The sequence below is a fragment of the Aquarana catesbeiana genome, linkage group LG03 (genome assembly GCF_042186555.1).
Source record: "Aquarana catesbeiana isolate 2022-GZ linkage group LG03, ASM4218655v1, whole genome shotgun sequence".
Taxonomy (NCBI): Eukaryota; Metazoa; Chordata; class Amphibia; order Anura; family Ranidae; genus Aquarana; species Aquarana catesbeiana.
The window spans coordinates 319416916-319436524 of NC_133326.1; the positions used below are offsets into that span (position 1 = coordinate 319416916).

At 45.7% G+C, this 19609-nt stretch overlaps 1 protein-coding gene across 3 annotated transcripts in view; it reads left to right on the plus strand.

Annotated features, from left to right (window-relative positions):
- The first annotated feature begins 9825 nt into the window (after window positions 1-9825).
- The window catches only part of APAF1 (apoptotic peptidase activating factor 1), a 169618-nt gene continuing 159834 nt past the window's right edge, over window positions 9826-19609 (plus strand). For 2 of the 3 annotated variants that reach the window (XR_012242871.1, XM_073620398.1), the window contains exon 1: window positions 10128-10251. The gene's annotated coding sequence lies outside the window, so the exon portion shown is untranslated. Of the gene's footprint in view, window positions 9968-10127; window positions 10252-19609 lie in introns of those variants that run through there. The other variant, XM_073620399.1, reaches the window with a different exon arrangement.

The window sequence follows — 19609 nt, forward strand, 5'->3', positions numbered from 1 at the left end:
CATCATTTTTTTGCTAGAAAATTACATAGAACCCCCAAACATTATATATGTTTTTTTAGCAAAGACCCTAGAGAATACAATGGCGGTTGTTGCAACTTTTTATCTCACACAGTATTTGCGCAGGAATTTTTCGAACGCGTTTTTTTGGGGAAAAAAACTGTTTTGTGTTTAAAAAAAAAAAACAAAACAGTAAAGTTAGCCCAATGTTTTTGCATTTTGTGAAAGATGAAGTTACGCCGAGTAAAAACCTAACATGTCACGCTTCAAAATTGCACACGCTCGTGGAATGGCGCCAATGTTCGGTACTTAAAAATCCCCATAGGCGACGCTTGAAATTTTTTACTGGTTACATGTTTTGAGTTACAGAGGAGGTCTGGGGCCAAAATGATTGCTCTCGCTCCAACGTTCGCGGCGATACCTCACATGTATGGTTTGAACACCGTTTTCATATGTAGGCGGGACTTACGTATGCGTTCGCTTCTGCGTGCGAGCACACGGGGACAGCGGCGCTTTAAAAATTTTTTTTTTTTTATTGTTAATTATATTTTATTTTTTTTATTTTGACACTTTTTTGAAAAAAAAAAAAATTGATCACTTTTATTCCTATTACAAGGAATGTAAACATCCCTTGTAATAGCAATATGACATGTCAGGTGTTCTTAATAGTGAGATATGGGGTCAATAAGTCCCCATATCTCACCACTAGGCTGGGAAGCCTGAAATAAAAAAAAAAAATAAAACGATCGCCGCTTCCTAGCCGAAGCGGCGCCGTTTTTTTGAATGGAGAGGCCGGGCGTGACGTCATAACATCGCGCCCGGCCTCCGACGATCATAGAGACTCCGGGGACCATCTGGTCCGCCGGAAATCTCTATGATCTACATCCGGCGCCGGCGGATCCACTCTCCGCCTCACCGATCGTAACGGTGAGTCGGAGCAAGCACCGGAGAGCCGCGGGAGGGGGGGGGACGTCCCCTCTCGCCTCCCATAGGAACGATCAAGCGGTGGAACGGCCGCTATGATGGTTCCTATGGTGTAGAGATTCGCCGGCTGAAACCGGCAATATCTGAATGATGTCTGTAACTACAGGCATCATTCAGATATACCCGCCCAAAGCCCAGGACGTCATATGACGTCCGTGGGCTGGAAGTGGTTAAACTGCATTTTCTTCTTTGTAAATGTCAGTTTTACTGTAGTACATTGTATACACTGTACAGGTGCGCCACTTCACAGGACGGTAAGGGACAACCCCCAAGCATGTGATTTAAAGGAATCTTGTATTTTTACTGTTTGACCTTAAACATTTGTACATATCTCCCAGGGCAGAGCCCAGCTCCCCATGCCCATTATTAAGTTGGGGAGTCCTGTGCATTATTTGCAACAATAAAACAACCCAATATGGGTCAATTTGTATTTTTTTTTTTTTCTTCGAAAATGTCACAGTACAGCCTAAAGATGTGCAACATTTTTTTTTTTATTTCCCTAGATCAGTGCCCAGCCCACTGTTCCCTTTGTTTGTCCTTGCCTATTAGCCTTTTAAGTGGCTAGAATTGATAATAATATTTCTGCTCCCATTGATTTCAGTGGGGTTTACATTCATGTGTATCCTTAGTGAGGAGGCTGAGCAGTTAATGTTTACCATAAATAACCCTGTCTGTGCTGTGCTGGCAGATCTCTTTATCAGTTGTCGATTTCAAAACTGTCTGCTTTAATAAAGGGTGGAAGATCTCAGGGCTTGGGTTCTGTATTGTATGGTAATGAGAGTAAACTCAGCCTGTCCCCACTTTGTCCCTCCATTTTCACTTATAAACTGCTCAGTAGCTTGCAGTTTGTTCAAAGTCCAGCCAAAGAAAAAAAAAACACTAAAAAGATAAGAAATATTTAAAAATATGTTTTTAGGTATGTTATGAGATTAGGAAAACGTAACAAACATTTAGTGAAGTTTTCCCCAAACTGACAGCAAAAGTTGAACTGTACATAAATGCACATGTGTCAAACACAAGGCCCGCAGGTCGAATCCGGTCAGCCAGGCCATTTCATGCCCTCCTACCTCTCCTTCAGACCCCCTTCGTCTCTGCACGCACCTTGTTTCAGCAGTTGGCGGCAGAGAGGAGGAAAAAAACTCCTTCTCTAGACCCTTCACTTTTTGCTACCCAGCTCCAACCCCAGCTTATTCCCAGCAGCAACATGAGCTAAGGGGTGCACTGTGATGTAAGGGAGGGTGGGGACTCTTGACTTCTGATGGTGGTGGGGGATTTTGACATTTGATGTAAGGGGGGGGGGAATCTAGTCTTACAGACACAACTGGCCCTTTGAGGGCAACCACAGTGCTGATGCAACCCGCAATGAAATGGAGTTTGAGGCTCCGTTCACATATGCTGCAGCTGCGATTCGCAGCAGGGGGGTCCCTGTTCACCAATTCTGATGTGAATCAGATCTGAATTTTTGCCTGAATTCGCACCTAAATCAGACCAGAAGACACACAAGACCCTTTTTAAATGCAGACCGTGGCCACCCCAGAGCTGTGTAAACCGGCATCATTGAGAGTCAGTCATAATCTCCTGTCATGCAAATTGGATGCGGAGAAACTCACAGCCAATTTGCATATGTGTGAACCTGACCTGATACCCCTGCTTTAAAGCCTCTTGCACATGGGCATCTGAGCCCGTGCAAAGTACATTTTGGCAAATTTGCACCGCCCGAAAAGCCCAGGTGCTCTGTACATCTGCCCATAGACATAAAAGGCTGTGCATGGCTGTACTTGGGTATATAACAGTGCTTGCATAAACACAAGTATGGCATAAGGGCATATACAAAAATTTAAATATTTTCTATATTTTTTTTGCTTCCACCTGTAGGCTATACCTGTAGGCTATACACAAGCACCAGCATATACCCGAGAACAGTACCGCACAGTCATTCACGTACAATGTATATGGGCAGCTGTACGCAGCACCTGGGCTATCCAGGCAAGGGAAATACAACAGAATTTACATTGCTCAGGCTCAGATGACTTCCGTGCAAGAGATCTTAAGCTAGCTACATAATCTCCAATTTTAGTAGATAGTAACATTATCCAGTGTGACTGCTGGTGACCATTGCACACCATCATTTGTAGCTGCACAGGAAAAAAGTTTACCCAGCTACAGAAGCACTTTTCTAGACAGCCACAAATCACCAGGGATATTTGAAGCTGATACACATCTCCGCTACAAAGTTGCTGGTGTGACACATCTTTTTAAAGAACAACTATACCTTCAGTACAAGTTGTCCTTTAGGGCCTGTTCACACCATAGAAACACAAACCAGGGGGCTGTATTCATTAAGACCCCTTTCACACTGGGGCAGGGGCGGCGTCAGCGGGAAAATGGCATTATTTTTAGTGTCGATTTACCGTCATTTTTCAGCCGCTAGCGGGGCGGTTTTACCCCCTTGCTAGCGGCCGAGAAAGGGTTAAAACCACCGCAAAGCACTGCTGCAGCAGCACTATACCAGCGGTATAGCCGCGCTGCCCCATTGATTCCAAAGGGCAGGAGCGGTGAAGGAGCAGTGTATACACTGCTCCTTTACCGCTCCAAAGATGCTGCTAGCAGGATTTTTTTTACCGTCCTGCCAGCGTACCGCTCCAGTGTGAAAGTCCTCTGGACTTTCACATTGGAAACACAGCAACGGCTCTTTCAGGGCGCTTTGCAGGCGCTATTTTTAGCACTGTAGCACCTGCAAAGCGCCCCAGTGTGAAAGGGGTCTAAAGGATAACTTGTACCAAAGGTACAGTTCTCCATTAGGCTCAAAGCACTAAGCTGTAATGCATGTTTCATTGGTCATAATGCTCATTATTGTTACCCACATGACTGTTTTTTTTCGCTCTAGCTTATAAAAAGAACAGTCATTATGGCAAATAACAATCATTACAGGTTAGTGAACTAAGGTTTGTTAAGCAGTGGGAAAGGTTAAATATACGTCATACCTATAGAGCAGCATTAAAGTGAATCTGTGCCTAGATCATGTACACCACATATGTCAAACACAAGGCCCTTAGGTCGGTTCATGTGGACCTCCACCTCTCCTGCAGCTGCAGCACCCTCCTCATCTTCACCCCCACCTTGTCTCAGCAACAGTGGCAGCCGGTCCACAAAGGGCGCAGGGGTGCAGCACCCCCATCCCGCACAATCTGCCCATGTGTGTGGCGTGCACTGTGCGGGGCACCAGACCAACAGGTCTCTACAAGATCCGTTACCCCCTCACAGGCACGTGACCAGAGCCTGAGGCCCTAATTGGCCTGTTTCATGTTGTCCACGAAGCGCAGAGCACTGTGCCCTGAACCTTCCCACCCTGAGATACTAGCGAATCAACACTCGCCATCTGCTTCTGGTTTCCCGCCCCGGCCAATCAGGACAGGAGGCCGAAGACCCAGAACCGAGAAAGAAAACCGGGTCAACGCATAAGCTGCACCAGGGGAGCCGTGACCACTGGAGGGTTCCACCCATAGGGTGAGTGCGGACCTGGAGGGGCCCGCCCATGCCCCCCAAAATTCCTCTAGAACAAGCTGCCACTGCTCAGCAAGCAGCAGCGAAGAGGAGGACAAAATTCCTCCATATTTCAGTGCAGCCTCAGAAAGGCTTGTCTGTTTGCCCCTATCTCAAAGTCAGCAGCAGAGAGGAGGACAGAACTTCTCCTACAGATCCTATGCCTCTCTGTGCAGCAGCACCCCCTCGTCTCCGCCTCCCCTGGTCTCAGTATTCAGTAGACTCCGGTCCTGCAGACCCTGCACTTTCTGCTACCCAGCTCTGCCCCAGTTTCTTCCTGGCAGCTTTACTAGGTAAGGGGGGGGGGGCAGTTGAAAAAAAGGGTCGCACACCCCTGGTATCATCCACAAGCAACTTTATTGGAGACTGCTTAGACAGATTACAATTTCAGAACCATCAGAATGCTATACTGATAGTACAGCTTTTGCTATATTTCCACGCTCTGACAGCAGACCTGTGGTTCTCCTACACACAAGCTGCACTGCTTGCCCCTTCTCTTCCCTGTCTATTCACAGAATGCTTTGTATATTCTGAATGGGGTCAAAGAATACAAAGTCTTCTGTGATCAGACATGAGAAAAGGAGGGGCAGACAAAACTCAGGATGGCTACTGTGTAGAAGTCAACTATTGGAGTGCTAGAAATATAGCTGAATATGGTCACAATCCCCAGCCTCAAACTGCCCCCTCCACCTGCCTGAATCAGGGTTTTTTCTCCACACAACATTATGTTTTTTTTTTTCAGTTGGGCATGGCTGCACTTGTACTTGTACTGCACTTGTACAGCCACGTCATCCATTTCCACTTATTTGTAAATTGAAAACTACCATGGCAGAGGAACTTGTAGCAGGGACATGTGGTGAGGTCAGTGGCTGGTGAGGCACTGGCTAGTATCAGAGCCAGATACACAAAGGTTACATACGCCGCGATTGTTAGAGTGAGAGCAATAATTCTAGCACTAGACCTCCTCTGTAACTCTAAACATGTATTCTGTGAAAAAAAAAATGTAAAGCTTCGCCTATGGAGATTTCTAAGTACTGAAGTGTGGCACCATTCCACGAGTGTGCACAATTTTAAAGCGTGACATGTTAGGTATCTATTTACTTAGCATAACATCATCTTTCACATTATCTAAAAAAAAAAATCGGGTTATCTTTAGTCTTTTTTTTTATATTATATTAGAAAAAAGCGTTTGAAAAATTGCTGTGCAAATACCATGTAACATAAAAAGTTGCAACGACCACCATTTTATTCCCTAGGTTGTCTGCTACAACAATATATATAATGTTTGGGGTTTCTGAGTAATTTTCTAGCAAAAAAATGATGATTATTACATGTAGGAGAGAAGTGTCAGAATTGGCCTGGGGGGCAAGGGGTTAATTACCATAAGTAATATACAAGTAATTATTATATATTGTTTTTAAGGTAATTTACTATATTTTAAAAAACGGTACTCAAGCAGGTGGATTAACGGACAAATTACTGAAGTTTGAAGTTATAACTTCCAACCAGTAATTTCACAGTAAATAGATAAATAATAAATTATGTTATAACATATGACATAATAATATATAATTTAGCTTGACTATAACAGTACCTTTTCAACAGCAGCAGATTCTCATTCTCCCTTTAACTATGTGAGAAAAACATGGCATTGTGGATAAATCTTATACCCATAAACCCATGTATTTCCATCTAGTTAAGAGGGCGGGGCTGGAAGGGAGCATTTGTCTTTTAGACGCATGCCCCCTCTATGACACTGCAGTGAGAGGCGGGCCTCCAACGCAGCATTTTTATTGCACAGCTGGGGCTAGTGGTACTTTATCATTGGTCCAAGACTCCAAGCTGTCCATTGAGCTCAGTGCCTCTGACAAGAGGTGAGGAGTTAATGTTCATGGCAGAGCCTCACCTGCCTCCCCTGCCTGCACGTCCCTGACCTATCAGGTATCAGTGGAGCATAGGTGTGGTGATGTCACTGCACTCGTAGTCCACTGATTACTTCCTCCAGCCTTTCTAACTGCAGTTCCGTTCCTCCGTATAAACCTGGGGCTGGAGGAATAGTCTGCACATTGCTCAAATGCAACAAAATTATTAAATGCACATTTTTTTTTTTCTTTTTTCAGTATGGTTGCATGTATTTTTTTTTTGCAAAATGGTGAAATATGCCTTAAAAATAAGCCCTTATTCTTCTTTGTATCTAATGTGCAATAGAGTTCACCTTTCATAGCTTCAGCATTGTTATATACATTTATCTAAAATGAGGTTCACTTCATAGGGACTTAAAGCGGGGGTCCACCTATCTATCGTTTTTTTTTTTTTTTTTTTAGTTCATTCACAATCTTTTCTTCTCAGCATTACATACTCACATATTGTGTGTAATATGTCCGCCTGTGTCAGATTTCGTCGGAAAGAATAACTTATATTATTCACTGCAGGCGGTTTCCATCTTCATTGTGGGCATTTGAAGCCCACAAGCATTTATTTCCTGGATGTGGTGAATGCTGTGCTCCCAGCATTCACCGCTCGTTCCCGCACATGCTCAGTGGCATCCTGGGAAGCCTGAGACTAGCTCCCAGGAGTCTGGGAGAGGCTAGAAACACGCCTACTCCCACGGGAGGAGAACCAGGAAGTGCAAAGAAGAATAGAAGAATAAAAGGTAATTACGGCGATTTAAATTTTTTTAAACGGCATGTCAGCATCTAGGCAAGGAAGAGAATACATACAGATATTGTTCAAAATTTGGGTGGAACCCCGCTTTAACTCCATTTGAGTCTCTTTGTATTGGGTATGCAGAGCGCTCTCACACGATCTCTAAAATAAACTGGGGGATATTTACGAATGGCAAATCCACTTTGCACTACAAGTGTAAAGTGCACTTGAAATTGCACTTGGAAGTGCAGTCGCTGTAAATCTGAGGGGTAGATCTGAAATGATGGGAAGCTCTGCTGATTTTATTATCCAATCATGTGCAAGCTAAAATGCAGTTCTTTTATATTCCTTGCATGTCCCCTTCAGATCTACACTAACTGCACTTCCAAGTGCACTTTGCACTTGTAGTGCAAAGTGGATTTACCTTTAGTAAATAACCCCCATTGCATACTATTACCTATGCATTTCCTTATTGCCCGTACTACACCAGAAATTGGGAGAGAGAACTGAGCCATATGATTACCGCGGAAGACTGGAAGAAATACCGTATTTATCGGCGTATAACACGCGCCGGCGTATAACACGCACCCCAAGTTTAGGAGGGAATTTTAAGGAAAAAAACTTTTAGGAGGGAAGTTTAAGGAAAAAAAACTTACTTTTAAATGCCCATCAATGCAGCCTCATCAGTGTTCATCTGCAGCCTTTCCCCAGTGTCCAGTGCAGCCTTGTCAGTGCAGCTTTGCCCCAGTGCAGCCTTGTCAGTGCAGCCTTGTCCCCAGTGCAGCCTTGTCCCCAGTGCAGCCTTGTCCCCAGTGCAGCCTTGTCCCCAGTGCAGCCTTGTCCCCAGTGCAGCCTTGCCCCAGTGCAGCCTTGTCCCCAGTGCAGCTTTGCCCCAGTGCAGCCTTGTCAGTGCAGCTTTGCCCCAGTGCAGCCTTGTCCCCAGTGCAGCCTTGTCCCCAGTGCAGCCTTGTCCCCAGTGCAGCTTTGCCCCAGTGCAGCTTTGCCCCAGTGCAGCCTTGTCCCCAGTGCAGCTTTGCCCCAGTTCAGCTTTGCCCCAGTGCAGCCTTGTCCCCAGTGCAGCTTTGCCCCAGTTCAGCTTTGCCCCAGTGCAGCCTTGTCCCCAGTGGTCCGTGCAGCCTTGTCGCCGCCGACATACAAACGTTTAGTTTGTATTTTTAAACATGGCGCCGCGGAGTTCGGAGGGACTCGGGGGCGCTCGTTCAGCTGAACGAGCGCCGCCGAGGACATAGTGACTGGGCGGAGCCGAGATACACATATCCGAGGGTTCTCGGCTATTCTCGGCGCCGTTCACAGTCACGCCCAGTCCCTATGATTGACATAACACAGGTCCAATGGCGGGACTGGGCGTGACTGTGAACGGCGCCGAGAAAAGCCGAGAACCCTCGGCTATGTGTATCTCGGCTCCGCCCAGTCACTGTGTCCTCGGCGGCGCTCGTTCAGCTGAACGAGCGCCCCCGAGTCCCTCCGAACTCCGCGGCGCCATCTTTAAAAATACAAGCTATGTGAATGTCGGCGGCGATCGCTCCGACACATCACAAAATAGCGGGGATCGGCGTATAACACGCACCCACGATTTTCCCCTTATTTTAAGGGGAAAAAAGTGCGTGTTATACGCCGATAAATACGGTAATTCTTTCTAACTTTTTAATCAACTCTCTAAACATACAGGTGCATCTTTAAAAAAATAGGATATAATCAAAAAGTTAATTTATTTCACTCATTGAATTCAAAAAGTGAAACTCATATATAGATTCATTACACACAGAGTGATATATTTCAAACATTTCTTTCTTTTAATTCGAATGATTCTAGCTTACGGCTAGTGAAAACTTGTGAATCCTGGCATGTCTATTATTATTATACAGGATTCATATAGCGCCAACAGTTTGTGCAGCGCTTTACAACATGAGGGCAGACATTATAATTTAGTACAAGAGGAATCAGAGGACCCTGCTCTTTAGAGCTTACAATCTAAAAAGGAAGGGTCAATTGATACAAAAGGTAACACCTGTGGGGGGATGAGCTGATGGAGGAAGTAAAACAGAGTGTTAGTTAGAAGCTGGATAGGCTTCTTTGAAGAGAAGGTTTTTCAGGGATCAATTAGGGGACAGTCGGACAGATTGGGGAAGGGAGTTCCAAAGGATGGGAGAAGCTCTGGAGAAATCCTGGAGGCGAGCATGGGAGGAGGTGACAAGGGAGTTAGAGAGCAGGAGGTCTTGGGATGACAGCGGCTTGGTTGGTATTTTGGGACTAGGTTAGTGATGTAGCTGGGGGGCAGAGTTATGGATGGCTTTGCACGTTAAAACCTGTATAATAATAATGTCTAGCAATAGCTTAGCAAGTCATTTTCAAACTTGCAGCACACTTGCTTGCTTTCTGCGTACAGGGGCGCCTGGGGCCCTAAAATCCAGGCGTACTACCCAATAACTACAGGTACTGGAGGAAATACGCACATCTGTATAGACGTACGATTGCAGCGTGTATCGCGTGCTTTTATCACTCCCCAATCAATCTCTCGGTCATTACTGTGGCAGCCTGTGTCATTCCCGGCCATACTACTGATGGGCCGGGAATGAATGGAGGAGGCAGCAGTGTTGTTTACGTGTCACCTCGGTGGCCCCATGTCCCAGACTTGCTTTGTCACGGTGTTGTAAGTCCAGACAGAAGGGCGGGGCGCTGACCTCAGTCTGGGATATATCATAGACAATCCTGCACCCCATCCCGCACAACACATCGGCCTTCCTCCCAGCACCTCGCTCCGCCCCTCTACAGCCAGGTGAGTGACCAAGAGCCCCCAGCAGCACACAAGCTCCCGTGCACGTCCCTCATACACTGGGCTGCGGAGCATAGAGCAAACAGGGAGAGCAGGAAGTGCTGCACATTAACCCTTCTGTTGTCACACAGCAGAGCGACGTGCAGCAGGGCGGTGCTTCCTCAGATTTGGCGACCCGTCAGACGGGCAGCTTCAGGGGTTAACAGGAAGTGAGGTGCGTCAGGGGCCGCGGAGCACGCTGGGGGATGTAGTTGTTGCTATCGCGGCGGGATATGAATAGAGCTCAGGTAGGGCTCGGCTCTGTCAGAGGGGTTTCTTCTATTTGGGGCGGGGAGTGTATGAAGCATGAGGGCTGTGTGGTGGGGGTACGGAGAAGTGCTATAGGATAGACCCTGCCTGTATATAGGCCTGTGTGGCAGGAACATCTATAGGGCAATGGTGCTATAGAGAGGACCTATTGTGGCCAATTCTTTACCTGATACATGCAACTTCCTGAAAGGGAACCTGTCTTTATTGCTGACCTCCTCCTGGAGACAACGACCACTCATGTAATGGGGAGCTGGGCTCTAAACACTCCCCAGTGAGAGCTGGAAATCACTTCAGCCCCGGAAGGATTTACCCCCTTCCTGACCAGGCCATTTTTTTTTGCAGTACGGCACTGCGTCGCTTTAACCGCTTCAGCCCCGGACCATTTGGCTGGCCAAAGACCAGAGCACTTTTTGCGATTCGGCACTGCGTCCCTTTAACTGACAATTGCGCAGTCGTGCGATGTGGCTCCCAAACAAAACTGACGTCCTTTTTTTTTCCTGCAAATAGAGCTTTCTTTTGGTGGTATTTGATCACCTCTGCGGTTTTTATTTTTTGCGCTATAAACAAAAAACGTGACAATTTTGAGAAAAAAAAACACATTATTTTTTACTTTTTGCTATAATATCCCCAAAATATATATATATATATATATATATATATATATATATATAACATTTTTTTTCCCTCACTTTAGGCCGATATGTATTCTACATATTTTTGGTAAGAAAAAATTGCAGTAAGTGTATATTGATTGGTTTGAGCAAAAGCTATAGCATCTACAATATGGGATAGTTATATGGCATTTTTATTAACTTAATTTTTTTTTCTTTTTACTAGTAATGGCGGCGATCAGCGTGTGGTGTGTTTTTTTTTTTTTTTTTTTTTTTTTTTCTTTTCTTTTTTCGTGACTGCAACATTATGGCGGACACATTGGACAATTTTGACACATTTTTGGGACCATTGGCATTAATACAGTGATCAGTGCGATTAACCTCCCTGGCGGTATTCCCGAGTGTGGCTCGGGGTTAAAATTCAGTACCATTAGCGGTAACCCCGAGCCACACTCGGGATCGCATTGCAGGATCCTGGGGCGGCGTTACTTACCTTGTCCCCGGGATCCTGCGATGTCACCCGCAGTGTCCGAGGGCTCCGTCCTCCTCCGAAGCCTCTCTGTGCCAGGCTCCGTTCCCTGCGAGCGGCACGATGCACGGGGGCGGAGCCTGGCGGCAAATTCAAAAAACTGTCAAAATCATAACACATACAGTACTGTAATCTTACAGATTACAGTACTGTATGAAATGATTTCACATCCCTTTTGTCCCCAGTGCTCTGGCCCATGCCCTGCATGCAGTTTTACATGATATACACTGTTCTTTCTGCCTGGAAACTGGAGATTGTCCATAGCAACCAAAAAGTGTCCCTTTACGTCAAAAGTGGCTTTAGACCAGCTAGAAAACAGCGATAGTAAATTAGAACACTTGCAGAATTGAGCGATAGTGAATTGTGGGGAAATTTATTTTATTACTATTTTTTAAAATTTTTTTAATTATTTATTTTTATTTATTATATTATAATTTATGTTTTTGTGTTTCAAACTTTATCATACCCGGGATATCTACTAGACTCTGGTTTGGACAGGTTTAAGTGTGTTATTGTTAAGATTTACAGACCTACAATATAAAACGCCAAATTTCCATGCAAAATAATGGTACCGCTTTCAGCACCTAAAATCCGAAATAATCATACCGCCAGGGAGGTTAAAAATGCAATGATTACTGTAAAAATTTCACTGGCAGTGAAGGGGTTAAAACTAGGGGGCAGTGAAGGGGGATGTGGGCTGCACAGGGAAACTAACAGATCGCTGTTCGTACTCTGTATTAAGGATGAGCTCCGGTGTGTTTGCATGCTGAACGCTAATCACAATCAGTGAGACATTTCCCGATGTGCGGCTGCAGAGATCGGGAAATGTCTTACTGCCTGTGATTAGCACTGCGCCGTGCCGACTTCCTGGCGGGTTCAGCATGCGAACACTCCAGAGCTCATCCTTACTCTGTATGAACAGACGATCTGTCTCTTCTCCCCTCAGAGAACCCGAAACTGTGTGTTTCCACACAGTTCTGGGTTCACCGTGTGCCCCGAGCGATTGCGGGAGCCTGGCGGTGATTGAGACCGCCTGGCACTCGCAACGGCTCGGGGAGCGAGCGCACACGCCCCCCTAGTGGCCGTTTATGTTACCGTCGTAACATAACGTCGATTCGCGCAGCCGAGCCATGTTGCTGCAGTAGAACTGCGGCGGCTGGTCGGCAAGCGGTTAAGCATAGCATACAAGCTCATTGTGTAATACTTACCTGAGATTGAAGCCCTCGCTGCGGCCAGCGACATCACTCCCGGGGGTTACTTCAGGGTATCGCGGCTCCGGTGCTGTGATTGGCTGGAGCAGCGATGACGCCATGCACGCGGGAGTTTAACTGAAGCAACGGCACGTACATGCCATTGCTTCAGTGCGCATGTGCAAATACGGGGGATATCTCTTAAACCGTGCAGGTTTAGGAGATATCCTGGGTAGCTACAGGTAAGCCTTATTATAGGCTAACCTGTAGCAAAAAAGTGGTCTGTAAGGGTTTACAACCACTTTAACTGACAATTGCGCGGTCATGCAACGCTGTACCCAAACAAAATTGACTGATGTCGCCCCCCCACAAATAGAGCTTTCTTTTGGTGGTATTTGATCACTTTCGCTTTCCTTGCTGCTATATGTACACTTCCTATACACGAAGGGGACATGTCTCTGGTTAGGTGCAAGTGATTGAAAGGGTTAAAGTTCCTCCAAGAGGAAGAGATGTGTTTTGCCTCCTCTGCAAGAGAGAAGTATTTTGGATCTTTAAGTTGCGGAGTAGGATATTGGGGGAGGTTGAACTATGAGTGGGATGTCACACATTATTATGAAGGTTGAGGTGACGGGATACCCCTCCCACTTTTTTATTCTATTATACCTAGGTCCTCATGCACTTGCATATCCTCCTTTTGTTTTTTGTCATTTTGATATATTTCAGTAAGCTACATACACAGTAACTTATCCATGGTTAATATTAATTTATATAAATATTTATGTGTTATTGATTTAAAACATTTTAAGCCCAGGCTCACACTGAGGTGCGGGAATGAAGCCATGAGAGTTCAGCTGAACTCTCAGGATTTCACTCCCACATGTCAGTCCCGATTTCAGCTGCTATTTCAGAGACATCTGTGCAGGTTTCTGCTCAGATGTCAATGTAAATCGCAGCCTGAAATCGCAAAAAGTAGTACAGAAACTACTTTTTGAAGTCGGTGCAGCGCCGCACCGATTAGGACGGTGCCATTGACGGCAATTGCTGCCGATTTGACATGTCAAAATGCTCCAATGTGAACCAGGGCTTACATGAATTTTCCTTGTACGACTGTTATACCTGTTTGCCACTGATCCATGCCCATATTTGTATATCGTTTTATTATGATTTATTGGTTGTTATATATTTGTTTCAATTAATGTATGATCCATATACCAGTGGCAAATCTACAGAAATGGAAAGAGTTTTTCTTCTTCTTTTTTTCTATTTGTATACTTTTTTAAATATATGTACTGTATGCCTTCTTTCTTTTTTTGCACGGCTTATTGCAGGAACTCTAGAGGAGGGTTAATCAGCATAATCAAGCATTCACTGGGTTTAGTTGAGTATATACTATTAAGGATGAGCTCCGGCGTGTTCGCACAGCCCACGCGCAGAGCCCGCCAGAAAGTCGGCACTGCGCTAATCACAGCCAGTGAGACATTGTCCTGATGCGCGGCTGCAGAGATCGGGAAATGTCTCACTGCCTATGATCAGCCCAGCGCGGTGCCGACTTCCTGGCGGGCTCTGCACGTGGGCTGTGCGAACACCCTGGAGCTCATCCTTATATACTATTTTAGGCTGACCATACAATTTTCTTATTCAATTTCCTTTTAGATTTACCTTCAACTGTGTAGTACAAGGGCCTACCTGATTGCCACAAATTGAAAGTGTTTAGATTTGACCTCATTATGTTTTTAGTAAATCTAAAGACGATCTATAGAAGAAAATTGTATAATGTATGGCTAGCCTTATGCTGGCCATACACTATACAAAAAATCGTCCGAAATTCAGTCATTTGGCCAGTTAGCTTGTTTTTTGGCCAGTTATCGGGAACAAAATCAAAAATCGTTGGCACGTTTTTGAGCTGAAAAAACAAAGGACAAGTTTGGAAATTTTCTGCAGAACGAACGAACGATAAATTGAAAGGTTAATGTGCTTCCCGTCCGAACTGTCTGCACTAGGTATATGTAAAAAAAAAAAAAAAAAAACCTGAACAAAAAATTGATTCGTTTATGTCCACTGAATGATTTATCGGTCATTACATGATGGCACTATCATTGGCTCTCATGGCCGAATGTTCGTTTTTCGGAAATGAATTTGGCCGATTTTTCGTATAGTGTATGGCCAGCATAAGTGTTGCATTCAGTGGTGCAATTTGGATTATGATTAACCGCTTCCCGACCAGCCACAGTCAATATACTGGGGCAGGTTGGCACAGCTGTGCGAATCACCGTAGGTGTACGGCGGCCACTTTAAAGTGGTTGTAAACCCTGTACAACCACTTTTACCTACAGGTAAGCCTATATTAGGGCTTACCTGTAGGTACTGAAAATATCTCTTAAACTTGTACGGTTTAAGAGATATTTACCATATACGCTTGTGCCGATGTCATCAGCGCATGCGCACTAAAGAAAGGGCACAATCGTGCCGTTTCTATAGGGCCCTGCCGTGACCGTCGGCTCCCGCGCCGCTGGTCAGAGCTGGAATCCTTGGAGGATGGGTAAAGATGGACACTTCCACACAGTGGGGACAGCGGTCACATCGCTAGCTTCCTTTGCAGGTAAGTGCAACATAATGGGCTAGTATGCGATGCATACTAGCCCATTATGCTTTTACTTTGCAAGGGAAAAAGAGGAAGTAAAACCCATTAGGGTTTACTTTCTTTATAAGAGCGATGGGGGGCTGCGACGCCGATGCACATGGCCGGCGGACACGATGGCCACCTGCGATCGCTCCACAAAGAGCTCAGAACGGGGATCTGTATGTGGATTCTGTCAGGGGAGTAGAGAGAGATCTGCTGTTCCTAGTGATCAGGAATCGCTCTCTTGCTCTTTTTTTTTTTTTTTTTTTTTTTTTTTTTTTTTCGCTCCTTTTTTTTTTTTTTCTCCCTTCGCCTTTCAGGACAGCACCTTGGAAAGAGCGCAGCTCCACCTCCTAGACAGGAAACGCTGCGTGACAACGCCCCTTTAAAAAGCAGCTGCTTCCACCATGCCGTCAGTTTTAGTGTTTCCTCCGCCATGGTGGAAGCACTGCTTGGGGAACCAGAGGGGCTGCGCTCTCTCCAAGGAGAGGGTTTTGGCAGGACCTCCACGTTTGGGTACTCAGACCAGCCCAGCTCCCTCCCGCACGTGAGGGGGGTGCTCCGGTGTCCCTTCCTTCTCCGGCTCACAGGAGTAATGGTCTGCCGGAAGTTTTCCACCCGGAGTGTTCGGGGGGCGCGATTGTGCTCAGTAAGAACGTCCATGCCAGGCCTCTGCATGGCGGCGCCGAATCCCGGACAGCGGATGACGCCAGTTCTGGTGGGCGGAGACTTCCGGTGGGGCGTAGCAGCGATTGGTTCCTGCTGCTGGAACGCAGGAGGAAGGGGCGGGTCCTCTGGCCGGGACTTCCTTTTGTTTGGCACATGGAGCTTAGTACACAGTGCAGCAGCTGCGGATTGCACTATGGAGACAGCGGAATCGTCAGCAGCAATGGCGGATGCAGGCGCCCAGGTTCCCGGCCAGGCCCAGGTAGGAGAGGTGCGGTGACACCTCTTTCCTTTTATATCACTGGGTGTTTTATCTTTTATGTGGTTATTTCAAAACCTGCTGCTGTCTGCTATAGGGTAACAGTTTCCATTAGCAGTTCAGCAAAGGAGTGAGACTCTGGGCACTTAGGGTGTTGGCTGGAGGTACTACTTTTCTCTGAAGCCTTAGTTCTAAAGGACCTGGCTTTTTCTTGTTTCTCTGTTTCAGAAAGCTACTGCCAAATCAGAGAACAGGGAGAAAGTGCCCCTCATGCAAAAATCCTTTAAGGGACTCTTGGCCCAAACCACTGTGCAAATCCTGCATTGTGGATTTAGTAAAAGAAGAATCCTCACAAGAGTGCAAAGAGCTATTATCTTCTATGAGGAAGGAATTAGCAGAGGCCCTAGGGACAGTGCGTTCCCTTGTAAAGCGCGGCCAGAGTCGGAGGAGGAAAGGGAAAGCATTCCACCCTCAACCATTGATTCAGAGGAGGAGGAGGTGGAAGAAGAGTTAAGATCATCTAGATGTAAGCTTTCACTTGAGGAGGTGGATGAATTACTCAAGGCAATTTATACTACCCTGGAAATCCAGGAAGAAAAAGTTCAGCTGTCTGTGCATGACAAGATGTACCTGGGGCTGGAGGAAATTAAACACAGGGTGTTCCCTGTGCATAAAGTGTTAACAGACACTATCAAAAAGGAATGGAAGGATCCAGAGAAAGGACAGTTTTTTCTAAAGCCCTCAAAAGGAGGTTTCCTTTTGAGGAGAATGAGGAACTGTTGTGGAATAAAAAACCAAAGATAGACGCTGCTTTTTCTCAAGTGTCTAGAAAAACTGACTTAGCTTTTGAGGACATGGGTATTCTCAAAGATGCTATGGATAAGAGGGCAGATGGGCTACTGAAGAAAGCCTGGGACTCATCTCTAGCTAATCTTAAGCCTGCAATGGTGGCTACAGTTGTGGCTAGGAATCTGGAGTGTTGGTTAGATCAACTTAAAAATCATATTGTTGCAGGTACCTCCAGAAAAGACTTATTGGAGTCCTTCCCTACCCTGCTTAAGGCAGTAAAATATATGGCAGATGCCTCTGCAGAATCTATCAGGATGTCAGCCAGGTCCTCTGCGCTTGTTAACTCGGCAAGAAGAGCACTCTGGTTGAAGACCTGGACAGGAGTTTCAGCTTCTAAAGTAAAACTGCGGAATTCCCTTTTCAGGAGACCTGATGTTTGGGCCAGAACTGGAGACTGTCCTTGACAGGACAGCAGATAAGAAGAAAGCTTTCCCACAGAAGAAGAAAACAGTACAGCAGAGGAAAAATTTTTGTCCTTTTCGACAAGCCGATAAGGAAAAGGACCACACACAGAAGAGACCCTGGTCTTCTCAGAGAGGAAGAGGTAGAGGTGAGGTACTCTTTAGAACCCCAGAACAAACCCCTAAAAAAAAATGACCATCTAGTAGGGGGGAGACTGCAGGACTTCTTACCAATTTGGGAAAAAACAACAAAGAGCAAAGAGTCCTTTTTGTCCTGGGGTTAATCAAAAAGAGTTATCAATTGGAATTCTCACAAAGCCCCCCAAATTGGTTTTACATCACAAACCTGCCAAAGGATCGGGAAAAGGCTCTGGCCATGAAGTCTCTGTTACAGGAACTGATGCAACAGAAGGTCATTTCCCAGGTTCCGAAAGATCAAGAGGGGAAGGGGTTTTACTCCCACATTTTTCTGGTAAAAAAGCCATCAGGAAAGTTCCGCCTGATTCTCAATTTGAAGGTTCTAAATCGATCCATAAAATACAAAAAATTCAGGATGGATACGATTTTCTCAGTGAGGAACTTGCTAACCCCCAAATGTCATATGGCTTCCATCGATTTGAGAGATGCCTATCTCCATATACCAATAGCGCCCCCATCGCAAAGGTTCCTGCGTCTTGCAGTCAATCTGGGGGGGGGGGTGGGATTTGGCACCTACAGTTTTGGGCTCTGTCTTTCGGTCTTTCCTCTTCTCCCAGGGTATTCACAAAAGTGATGGCGGAATCTTTGGAGCCCCTGAGACTGAAGGGGATTTCAATAGTACCCTATTTGGACGACCTGCTACTGTTTGCAGACTCAAAGGGTCAAGTAGAGGTCAACCTACAGACAGTTCAAACACATCTAAGAGGTTTGGGATGGCTTCTCAATCTTCAGAAGTCAAACTTAATTCCATCTCAAAGGGTAAGGTTTCTGGGGTACAAAATAGACTCAATAGAACAGAGAATTTTTCTACCCCAGGAGAAAATAGAGAAGATGCAGTTGACCCTGAAAACACTTCAATCCAACGCAGAGATCTCTGTAAGACAAGCCATGTCCGCTCTGGGACTGTTGACAGCAGCAATTCCTTCGGTACAGTGGGCCAGGTTGCATGCCCGTCCTCTGCAATCGGATATTCTGATGAATTGGTCATACCAGGAACCTCTGGAGAAGAAATTCAACATGGAGGCAAGAGCAAAAAGATCACTCTGGTGGTGGAGGAACCTAGGAAACATTTCAAAAGGGCTTCCTTGGGTCTTTCCGGTAACCAGAAGGCTGATTACAGATGCCAGCGCATGGGGATGGGGAGCTCATCTGGAAGAAAAAACGATTCGGGGAGTTTGGACCAAACCAGAAGCGAGAAGATCTTCAAATTGGAGAGAGTTAAAGGCTGTTCACTTAAGCCTCCTCTCCCTCCGGGAATTTCTAGTGAATCAACATGTCCAAATATTGTCAGACAATATGACGACAGTATTATATTTAACAAAGCAAGGGGGCACAAAAAGCAAAACCCTAATGGGTCTAGCGCATCAGATCCTAAGATGGGCAGAGAACAATGTGCCCTCTCTATCAGTAGTCCATGTGAAGGGGACGGAAAACACCTTAGCAGATCTCCTCAGCAGGAAAGAAATAAGGGAAGCAGAGTGGTCTCTCAATCGGAAATTGTTTCGAATAATTCCCAAGAGTTGGGGTTATCCCCAAGTGGACCTCTTTGCAAAACAAGAAAATGCAAAAATACCAGTCTTCTTCTCTCTTCAGAGACAGGATCAAGCTCTCGGAGTAGATGCGTTAGCACACAAGTGGGACTTCCATCTGTCCTACGCTTTTCCCCTGTTTCAACTGATACCAAGGGTGTTGGCCAAATTCAGATTGGAGTCCACGGAGCTAATATTAATAGCTCCTTATTGGCCAAAAAGACCCTGGTTTTCAACCTTGATGAACCTCTCAGTGAAACCTGCTTGGAGATTACCAATCAGGACAGACCTGTTGAGTCAGGGCCAAATTCTCCATCCAGATCCAGCTTACCTCAAACTAACAGCTTGGTTTCTGAAGAACAAATCTTAAGATAGAAGGGTTTATCAGAGAAGCTTATTTCTACCCTTCTTGCAAGTAGAAAAAAAGTGACGAGAGACATTTAAAGTCTGGAAGATCTATAATTCTTGGTGTTCCAGTAAAAAC